The sequence below is a fragment of the Helianthus annuus genome, chromosome 6 (genome assembly GCF_002127325.2).
Source record: "Helianthus annuus cultivar XRQ/B chromosome 6, HanXRQr2.0-SUNRISE, whole genome shotgun sequence".
Lineage (NCBI taxonomy): Eukaryota > Viridiplantae > Streptophyta > Magnoliopsida > Asterales > Asteraceae > Helianthus > Helianthus annuus.
The window spans coordinates 14144111-14155571 of NC_035438.2; the positions used below are offsets into that span (position 1 = coordinate 14144111).

General features: G+C 37.5%; 1 non-coding gene across 1 annotated transcript; it reads left to right on the forward strand.

Moving 5' to 3' along the window:
- Window positions 1-964: 964 nt before the first annotated feature.
- TRNAC-GCA lies at window positions 965-1036 on the forward strand. The gene has a single exon. It is a non-coding gene; the product is annotated as a tRNA-Cys (tRNA).
- Window positions 1037-11461: the final 10425 nt, after the last annotated feature.

Consider the following 11461-nt stretch of genomic DNA (forward strand, 5'->3'; position numbering starts at 1 on the left):
AATATCCATCTTTTATGCACTTTAACACCTGCAAAATCAAACATACTGCTTAGTGTGATATATTGCGTTTTGTCTTGTGTCTATAGTGATAGCCCACATGAAAACCATCAACATTATTAAAAAAATTAATTTTAAACACTGATGACTACATTGACTACATGTATTAAGTACTTAATACATTATAATTTTTAAGAATATTGTTTTCAATTTTTTAATTCTACATCAATATATTTAGACTATTTAGTGATAATCAGAGTACTTTTAATACTTCTTTAATATTTGTTATTTAACAGTTACTGTGCGACTTTGTCCTTATTCATGCATATCAATAGGGGCGGACCTACCTTGACGGGTGGGTGGGCGGACGGACGCACCCTTGAAAAAAATAGCGTATTTTTCGGCGAAAAACCCAATCACACCCCTTAAAAATATGGTTGAACCCTTCACTGGTACCCCAGAAAAAAAATTATGGGTCCGCCACTTCATATCAATTTGCTTATTGACATTGTAATTTCCAACAAAAACGAGACATTGGGTTTGATATAAAAGACGTCGAAGGTAATTACTGTTTCAGATAAATAATAAGTGCTAAAATGCATACTTTAGGAGAAAAACTGTATAGTGCAAATAACATAGGGTCTAAAATGAAACTAAAATTTAACCAACAACCTCACCAACCGCACCTTCACCAACCCCAAAATATCAACCCTCCCACCACTAATTGGATAGAAAAGCAATATAATGGGAGTGTCAAAATTGGTTGACTTAAGATAATATTTCTTTACTGTTATAATTATTTGTAATTTATAGAAGAATACAAAGAAATGTAACATAAGTAAATAATCAGCAATGGTTGTTTGGTAACGAATTATCTTTCTATCAACAATGGTTATTTGGGTTTGATATTTTCAATCTAGATCTAATTGTGAAAGTTTATATTTTCTCAATACTGTTTTACACAAATGGGTCCATAGCTCAGTGGTAGAGCAATTGACTGCAGATCAATAGGTCACCGGTTCGAACCCGGTTGGGCCCTATATTTTTTTTATTTTTTAAAAAATGATTAAGGGGGTGTTTGATGTTGCGTTTTCAAAATAGATTTTGCGTTTTGAAAAAGCATGAAAAAAAATCCGAGTCCGCCATTGTCTCTAAACTAAACTACAACGCTCATATAAATGGAATAAAAATCATATCAAACTTATTTTGAAAAACATATAGCTTAAGCAATTAGATTTAGTACCAAAAGGTCCAAAACTCTCGTGGGTAAACGTAAACCCACAAAAAGAAAAATACATATTACACATATTTGATGTTCGGCTAGATGGGCTTGCAAGATAGACTTTGCAACTTATCAACAAAATATAATAACTAAGTAAGTATATGTTGGATTTGGTACTCAGCCCCGCATACCCAAATGAAACAACACCAACAACAGTGTGGATTGCTGTCTTTTCGGCCACTTTCTAACTGAAGCCCAACAGAACACTAACAAGAGTCAGAAATATGACACTTTTCGGCCCACTTTCTAACTCCCTGTCAGGTCTTAAGCAGCGCAGCGGAATAAACGACTCACAACAAACACACAATAAATAAGAAAATATAAAGCAACACATGAACACCAGAATTTTACGTGGTTCGGTTCCGGTAGAGAACCTACGTCCACCGGTTGCATCTAGGGATATTTTATTAAGCAACACACGAACACAGCAATTTTTACAATTACATAGACATGATATATACACAAAGACTAAACCATACCTCCTAAACCTCTAATAGAATAAGCCCAATAGCAAAAAACTAGCCCAAAGACTTCATACCCATTACCCAACACTCCCCAGTCCCCTTTAAAAAAAAAAGTAAAAAAATGCACCCATACATCCACGTTAACCACAAAACTTAGCAATACTACAAAATAAAAAAGTATCTAATTTATAATACACAGCAATCAAAACCAGAAAGACCCATATACTACAAAATTTCAAACTATCTAATTTATAACAACTTTTTAGAGAATTGGAATTAAAAAAAAAAATGAATACTATTTTTCCATAACAAAATGTTACTACCATATTTCCATAACAAAATGTTACAAAGTCAAGAAACCAGAATAGGCCAAAAATACTTATAATTATTAATATGAATATTAAACAAACTTTAATTCGTAAAACAAACTAAAGAAAAGAAAACCAAATAACAGTTTTTTTTTTTTTTTTTACTTTTCATTTTATTTGCATTTTTTTTCTATTTCTGCACACATGATTACTAAAAATTATACTTTGTGTTGCTGAAAAAGAAAGAAAACAAAATATACATGAAAACTTGGTACATATGATTTTCTTTTAAGTCTATTAATTGTATATAATATATATAAAGCATAAATTTGTGGATGTGTAGTATCATTTTTTTTATGGTCGTGCAATGTTTGTTTTTAGGCCTAAAAAGCATGATTTTCACATTTTGCTTAGTCTTTTATAGATAGTCGTGTAGCTTTTATAAAAGATTTAAAAAAAATCAATCTTGTAAAACCTTAATCAAGCGATCACATAATTATTTTGTTATGGTCACAATAGTGTATAGTTGATTTCCCTCACTTAACCATACATTGGCAATGCACAATCTTTAGTTGGTCCAAATGTGAGATATCACAAGTCTATATCGTGGGCTGCAACATTTTGTGTGGGAGTCTTTACGTTGATCCAAACGTGACGGGATAGGGCTACGAGCCCATGAGGTGGGCATACGATGTGGTAGGCTTTGTTTTGGGTTTCAAATAGTGTTCGTAGGGTGGATGTTGTAGGAAAAAGTCTTCATTCGTAGGAAAATATAGAACAAGGGTAAGGGTTCTAGGGGTTAACGAACAACAAAAAGGCCCCTCAAAATTTTGAATCCTGTGTTATCGTATCTCTTGCACATGCTCAAATTAGGCCATTCATGTATATTATGTTTGAGCAAAATACATGAAAAGTCTACGTGTATTTTTACCTTGAAGGGTATATTAGTCATTACAACTTATGTAGGCCTAAACATGTTACAAAACCGAAACCACCAACTCCAGGAATGGGATCAAATACAAACACTTAAGTTTGTAAGAACCATAAGAATTAATACATAATTGACAAGTGTCCATCAATAAAAAATTAGTTTAGGGGTAATTTAGACTTTTTGACCATATTTATTTATAACTAATTAAAAATAATTACAAAAAATATAATCAGCACAACACTATATAATTAGCACAACATCATTAATCGTTCTTCATTATCAGCACATCGTCCTCGAATCGTTCTCCATTATCAACATAAACGACATTAGCACAACATCTTCAATCGTTCTCCATTATCAGCACACCAGATGTGCTGATTATATCTACTTTTGGTGTTTGTTTGTATTATTTTGTAATTAACACATAATCAGCACCTTATTAGCACAAATATAAAACACCTTTTGTTAACTTTTTTTAAAAAACACTTTTATAAATACAAAAAGGTATAGCAATATGGTACTCATATTAAAGATAAAAAAATACTTGATTTTATGGTATATATATTTATAAAAAAAATAATGAAGTATATAAAAGTTATTTTAGTTTAAAAAACCTTGGTGGAATTTGTATTTAATAGAAAATGGTCAAATGACTAGCAATTTTACAAAATTACCCCTAATTTGTTAGTAGTAATTTTTAATTATAAGAGTTTTATTTATAATCAATATCAACCCTTGATTTAAATTAACAATGGTTCAGATCTGTTCTTACGGTTCTTATAATTAGCACTGTTTGTACAGGATCTCAACCCACCAACTCCATACTTACAACTTTTTAAAACTTAAATATGCTCATAAATATTTTTGGGTTTTTGTAAAAAGCAGATGACTATATCCTTGTTTTTTCATTCATTTATATTTTATGACCCAATTTAGTCTTCGAATGTAGTTTTATTTATATCTTTTAAAATAAAGTTTGTTTTTGGCTTATGTTAATATGTTAGGGTGTAAGGGGTGCACCTCTCATAAGTTTGGGGGGAAATTTCACCCACCCAATCATAATATGTCATGTCATTTCCCCTCTCATTCTCTCATCTTGCCCAAAAAACATAGGGGTAGTTTCCCCCAAACCATTTAAAAAAAAAACAACACATGATTGGTTGAAAGATACTAGGCCACACCACTAGTCCACTACCCCTCTCCCAACTGTCATAATCAACCCACCATCCATCTCCCCGCATGCGGCATACAGTCCCCGCATTTAGTCTCCCCCGCGCGACAAAAGATGTTGGCGCGGTGTTCCCCGATCGGCAAAGAGGCTTGCCGCTTCCACCCTGTACACCCTTATACAATAATATGGGTCTGAAAGTTATTCAACACACATGTTGATATGTATTTCACCATATACACACTGTAGCCCATGACATTATAGCCTAGCGGAATCTTGAGGGTGTGATAAAGTTTAGCGACCATGAGGTTCTCTCCTGAATTAGTTTATATGCACTATAGTCTAGTGGGGATGATATGATTGGGTGATTTTGCTGGTGGCACGATAATACTCCAGTGATCCGTCAGTAGGGCTGTAAACGAGTCGAGTCGAGCCGAGCTAGACCCAGCTCGAGCTCGGCTCGAACTCGATTCGAGCTGACTCGGCTCAAGCTCGAATTTCAAATCGAGCTGAGATTTGAGGCTCGAGCTCGACTCGATTAGAATTCGAGCTAGCTCGGCTCGACTCGATCTAGCTCAAACTAACAAAAACCACAAAATTACTACTTAAAAAGACCTTAAAAATGAATTTCTTCATAGACTAAGGGCTATAATTGCCATTTAATTTAACCATATGGCTAAATATGCAAGTTTAAATAGTTAATTCACCTTTTACATTGTTTTTACCTTCTTTTATAGGGGAAATACTCCCTTAGTTTTGGTGTTCTAAGCGATGTGGGACAAAAAAAGTGAAGGATGTAAGCCTTATCGAGCCAGCTCACGAGCTCACGAGCCGAGCCAGACCAAGCTCGAGCTCGGCTCGTTTACAAACCGAGCCGAGCCGAGCTGGCTCGTTAACAACCGAGCCAATTTCGAGCCGAGCTATCTTCGAGCTTTTTTCGAGCGAGTTTCGAGCGAGCTGCGAGCCACGAGTTTTTTGAACACCCCTATCCGTCAGTGATCCAAATTTACCGTTCAAAAACATATATATACACACTATAGAAGTAAAGGTAATTATTATTAAACTTAATAAGTTAGACATTTAGAGTTAAAAGATTGTAAGATGCTAATGAACTATTTTGATCTTTTGTTGTAACTAAGATGCTAAAGGTGATTATCTTTTTGTGTCATCATTCATTTTAATCTTTTGAAAGTAACATTTGTTTTTAGCTTATGTTATGCTATATTTACGGGTCCACGAATTATGCTACACCCATGCTGATTTGGATCGCATTGTCTGTACACATACAAAAGTGAAGGTGATTCTTCAACTTAATAAGTTAATATTAAATTTAAAAGATTGTAACGTGCTCATAAATTTATCGATCTTTGTTAGGTACCTTCACTTTGTAGATGCTCTTAGAAAGGTAGGTGACTGTCTTTTCGTTTCATCATTCGTTCACCATCCATCTTAGTAATCAAAGGTACTCTTTCTTCTTATATCTTTTTTAAATCCTTTTTTAACGGTAAATTTGGATCATTGACGGATTACTGAAGTATCATCGTGCCACCAACAGAATCACCCGATCATATCCATCTCCACTATGCAATAATGCCTATACACCAATTTAGGAGGAAACCCAATAAATATGGGAAAATCCCCTTGTGAGAATCGAACCCATGACCTAATAGTACCTAAGTCTTATCTCACCTCAAGATGTCACTAGGCTATAATCCTATAGGCTAACAAGTTGATATTCAAGTTTAAAGATTGTAATTTTTTGGGCATGTTTGTAGATGTTTTTTGTAAGGTGGGTGACTATCTTTTTGTTTCCTCATTTATTCATCACCTTTTGTTTATATGAATTGCTGATTTATTAGTGAACCAAAGCACAAAACTTTTGCTTTACTGAATAGTATACATCTTATCCTTAGGGGTTTTGTTTAATAATCCCATATTTGACATATTGGCGGTAACAATTCTAACTAAAGAAATGTCCTAAGGGGTTTTGTTTAATAATTCTATATTTGACATATTGGCGGTAACAATCCCAACTAAAGAAATGTCCTAACGGGTTTTGTTTAATAATCCTATACCTGACATATTGGCGGTAATCCCAACTAAAGAAATATTTTGTGGCGGTCCAAACTTTTAACTTATTTTCTCATACTAACTAAAAGTTAACTCAATTAGTTTTTGTTTACATGGATTGGTACACACCAGCAAAAATTTGACTTTTTGTTGGTGTGGACCACTTATGTGGCAAATAAGTAAAAAATGTGATGATGTGTATTGCTTATGTGGCAAAGTTTTGATGACGTGGACTGTTTATGTGGCATTCAACGTTAGCAAAAACTTAGGTTAACTTTTAGTTAGTACAGGATCGATGAGGTAAAATAAGTTAAAAGTTTAAACTCTGGCAAAACATTTTACTAGGTGGGATTGTTGCTGGTTAACATGTCAAAGTTGAAATTATTAAAATCCCAATTATCCTTTTGTTTACTAATATATGATTTTTGTATGATTTTTATTTGTGTGTAGGTCACCGTTGATTCATGACATCTGTGAGATTGATTAGGCATACAAATGGTAAAACATTTAAATCTAATGACCCAAAAGTTCATGTGATCAACCGTCATTTGTTTCTGTAGGTGGGATTGGGCTTGGTAGGCTAGAGATAAACAAAAAGACCGGGCCAGGCCCACCTAAGCTTGGAAACCCAAGTCCAAATCCACAATTATAATGAATAATCTTACTATAATCAAGAGTAAACAAAGGAATAGTTTAGTTAAGAACGGACTTTGAGAGAACAACACATTTAACAACTTAAAGACAAAGCCGCAAATCGGGCAACTTCTATACGGGCAAGACTGGTAAAACATAAAGATCGACCAACTTGGCCGATCTAACCCATAAGCTTGTTTAATCCAACATCTTGGTTTAAACGTGAGAGATTTTAAAACGAGAATGATTCACACTTTTCATGGAGAAGACATTACAAATATGAGTTTCTCCTCCGGTTACAACGTGGGGAAAATTGGATGGAGAAATAGACTAGTTTGGGCGCCGGTTACCTTACATTACCATGTGGAAAATATTTGGCATATAATAGGTAAAATGTCGTTTTGACATTCGACAAAAAGAATTTGAAAGATGAAAGAAAATGACTAGCAAATAAGAAAAGGCCCCTCATGGTGGGTTAAACCATTAGACTAGTCGCTTTCTGTCATGAATTAGTGGAATTCCTTCCTAGATGAAGATGATCACAAGATTGTTAATGTGTTTAACTATATTAGATACACATACATACTCAAATAGATAAATTACTTTCTACTTTTCTAGTATATGATCATGAAAATTGAAATAAATAAAAGAATAAACTGTCACAGTTAATTAAGTGGAGGATAAAAAGTATATGACAAGGAGTCCTTTATATCTATCTATTTATAATTTGTATTAGTTTCGTTTAGAATGCAATTTGAACTCTTCTACAATGGTTTCGTGCTATAAATCTAATTGATGTGATATGGTTCATGTCATTTGACTCCATTAGTTATCCCTTCTGTCGTTAAAACACATATAAATGTGTTTTCTTTCTTTATACTGGTTTTGTTAAAATCTATACCTTCCACTTTCCTATGATTTGTCACATGTAAGTCATAACTCAATTCCTTTTGAGTTTATATTAATTTGAAAATAATGAAACCTTTGAAAAATAATGTATAACTAGAATTACGACCCGCCGCAATGCGGCAGAGATTCTTTAGTGTTAGTTGTAAATAGTTAAAGGGCCTAGTTGTTAACTAGAGGTCCCTACATGCAATTCTAGGTATACCCTTATGTAAATAGTTATTTACTTGTTGGTCCCTCCTTCCCCTATAAATAGAGGGATCCTCTTCATTTGTAATTACATTCAATTAATACAAGTTTGGTTTTCATACCATTACCTTTTACATGGTATCAGAGCTAAAGGTAGTTTAGCTCAAGAATATCCTCATTCGGTGACCATTTCCGTCTCTCAGTTTAGAAAATTCGTAGTATGCTCTGTGGTTGCAGCTCAGTCTGACCTTCCACATCAGAAACGAATTCTCTTTCATACCATTTCCGGTCACCACCAGTTCCGTCCTAAAAACCCGTTCCAGATCTGTTCAAACACCCAAAACCACCACAACCCGTCACCTACTTTTTCAGATCCGTTCCTTTTTCCGGCGAATTAACATACACCACCACCACCATCGTGTTCGCAATTGCCCGATCTACAAAACCCCTCAAACCGCACCGCCGTCCGCCGCCCCACGCGCCCCCACGCGCCACCCGCCTTCCGCCGCCCTATCCCACGCGCCGCGCGTGACGGCGCGTCTCCGCTCCTCCGGCCGACGGTTTCTGCCAGTTTGGTCGGAATTACCTCCCCGTCCATCTTGTCAGGTTAATTTTTCGATCCGAGAACTTTTTCGTTTCTGCCTCGTTTAGCGTGTTCGTATTCCAGTTCAGATTTTTTCGAAGTTACTGTTCACCAGTCCCAAACCTGTTCCAGATCTGATCAGCCAAGTTTCAGATCTCACCTCCTCAAAACCACCAGTCCCAAACCTGTCCCGGGGTTACTGTTCATCCGTTACTGTTCATCCGATACTGTATTTTTCAGCTTCGTCGGAATTTATTTCCGATCATTTCCGTGAAATCGGTTTTCCGATCTGAGCAACTTTCGTTTTCTGCCTCGGTTCGCGTGTTCGGATTTCATCTCAGTTTTCCGCTTGAACATCTTTTCAAATGGGTGACGAACGAAATCACACCATTTCATGCACCAAGGAGGAGTATGATTTGCTTCAACGGTTCCTTGCTTTTTGGTCATCGAGTCCTCAAACCAACTCAGTACAATCAGGTACGTTTTCTGGCTTTGACTTATCCTGGATTATTGATTCTGGAGCTACTCATCACATGACTGCGAATCAAGAAATTCTCACTAGCCTTCATAATACCTTTTGCTCACCAGTTCAACTTGCAGATGGTTCCTCGTGCCCCGTACGCGGCATTGGATCCATTCAGAACCCAGATAGCCTAAACCTGTCTTCTGTTCTTCTTGTTCCTAACTTCTCGGCCAGTCTTTTATCTGTCAGTCAGATTACTAAACGAAATAATTGTTCCGTTACCTTTTATCCCACTCATTGTACCTTTAATGAACTAGGTACTAACCGAGTAATTGGTACCGGCCTCGAATCAGAAGGTCTCTATCGAATGTCCTCATTGTCGCATCCCAAAGCGAACATCTGTGAGTCTAGTATCTTTGAAACTCACTGTCGGTTAGGCCATCCCTCAGCAGCCGTCCTACGGCAAATGAGACCTGACATCTCTATTCCCGATAACTTCCATTGTGAGTCATGCCAGCTCGGTAAACATACTCGACGTCCTTATCCTCCAAAAGCGTCAAGCCGAACCGTCTCCATATTTGAACTTGTCCACTCAGATGTATGGGGTCCATGTCCAGTTAAAACTACATTGGGTTTTCAATATTTTGTTACCTTCATTGATGATTACTCTCGTGCTACATGGGTGTACCTATTGAAATCCCGTAGTGAAATCAACTCGATCTTTCATGAATTCCATGCATATGTCAAAACCCAGTTCAAAACATCCATTCAAACCTTACGCACCGATAATGCTAAAGAATATTTGTCCACCGATTTCTCTACATATCTCAAATCACAAGGTATTATTCACGAGACTTCTTGCGCATATACATCCCAACAGAATGGTGTTGCTGAACGCAAGAACCGCCATCTGTTGGATGTTACTCGCACACTCATGATTCATTCTCATGTTCCTCGTCACTTTTGGGGTGATGCCGTTCTTACTGCGGCTTATCTGATTAATCGTATGCCATCATCCGTTCTTCGTGGTCAAACCCCGTTCTCGGTTCTATTTCCTAGAGGAACTCCGTTTCCTCTTGAGCCACAAATTTTTGGATGTGTAGCTTATGTCCATGATCATCGTCCCGGAGTCCCTAAAATCGACCCTCGAGCCATTCGTTGTGTCTTTGTTGGTTACTCGCGTGTCCAGAAAGGTTATCGATGTTATAGTCCTTCCCTTCGCCGATACTTTACCAGTGCTGACGTCACTTTTGATCCATTGCGTCCTTTCTTTCCAGAATCTTCCATTCCAGTTTCTGATCTGTTTCCCGATCCTGATATAACTGAGTCTCACATCATCCCCACCTTTTCTGTAACTCCTGTTCCATCTGTCCCTCAGGTCTCAGACACCACAACCCAGGGTCCTACTGCTGAGGACCTACCAAACGATCCCCCGCCATTACTCTTTACATATGCTCGGCGAGGAAAGGATCACACATCAGCAACTGTTGATCCTCAACCTACCCATACCTCTGGTACATCCGTTCAACCTGCCATGACTGGACCAGATACACCCTTACCAGTTCCTACCCATACTACCTCGGATATCCCTTCGGATACTTCTGCTTATGACCCTCCAGGTGCCCCATATCCTGATATACCTATTGCCTTCCGCAAGGAACCCAGACGCTCCACTCGTTATCCCATTCAGGATTACGTTGCCTACGCTCATCTCTCTACTGAGTCTCATGCCTTTACCACTTCCCTGGATTCCTACCCGATTCCCAAGAATGTGATGACAGCTCTGGCTCACCCAGGATGGCGTCAAGCCATGGAAGACGAGATTGGGGCCTTACGGGCCAATCAGACTTGGGATCTTGAACCACTTCCTCCTGGTAAGCGTGTTGTTGGTTGTCGTTGGGTTTTCACAATAAAACTTAACCCTGATGGTTCGCTACATCGTCTGAAAGCTCGTCTGGTAGCTAAAGGTTATTCTCAAGCTTATGGTATTGATTATGACGAGACTTTCTCCCCGGTTGCCAAGATGCCCTCTGTGCGTATTTGTATTGCTCTTGCTGCCATTCATCATTGGCCGCTCCACCAGCTAGATGTCAAGAACGCCTTTCTCAATGGTATTCTTGAGGAGGAGGTTTATATGGAGCAGCCACCTGGGTTCATTGTTGAGGAGGAGGCCTCAAAGGTATGCAGACTACGTCGTTCCCTATATGGCCTTAAACAGTCTCCAAGGGCATGGTTTGGTCGTTTCTCTAGTGTTATGGGAGAGTTTGGGATGGTTCGTAGTGCATATGATCACTCTGTATTCTTTAGACATCATCAGGGCCAAAGGATCATTCTAGTTGTTTATGTGGACGACATCATAATTACAGGGGATGATGAAGATGGGATTACCAAGCTCAAACAGTTCCTTCAGTCTCAGTTTCAGATTAGCGACTTAGGTCGACTTCGGTACTTCCTTGGCATAGAAGTA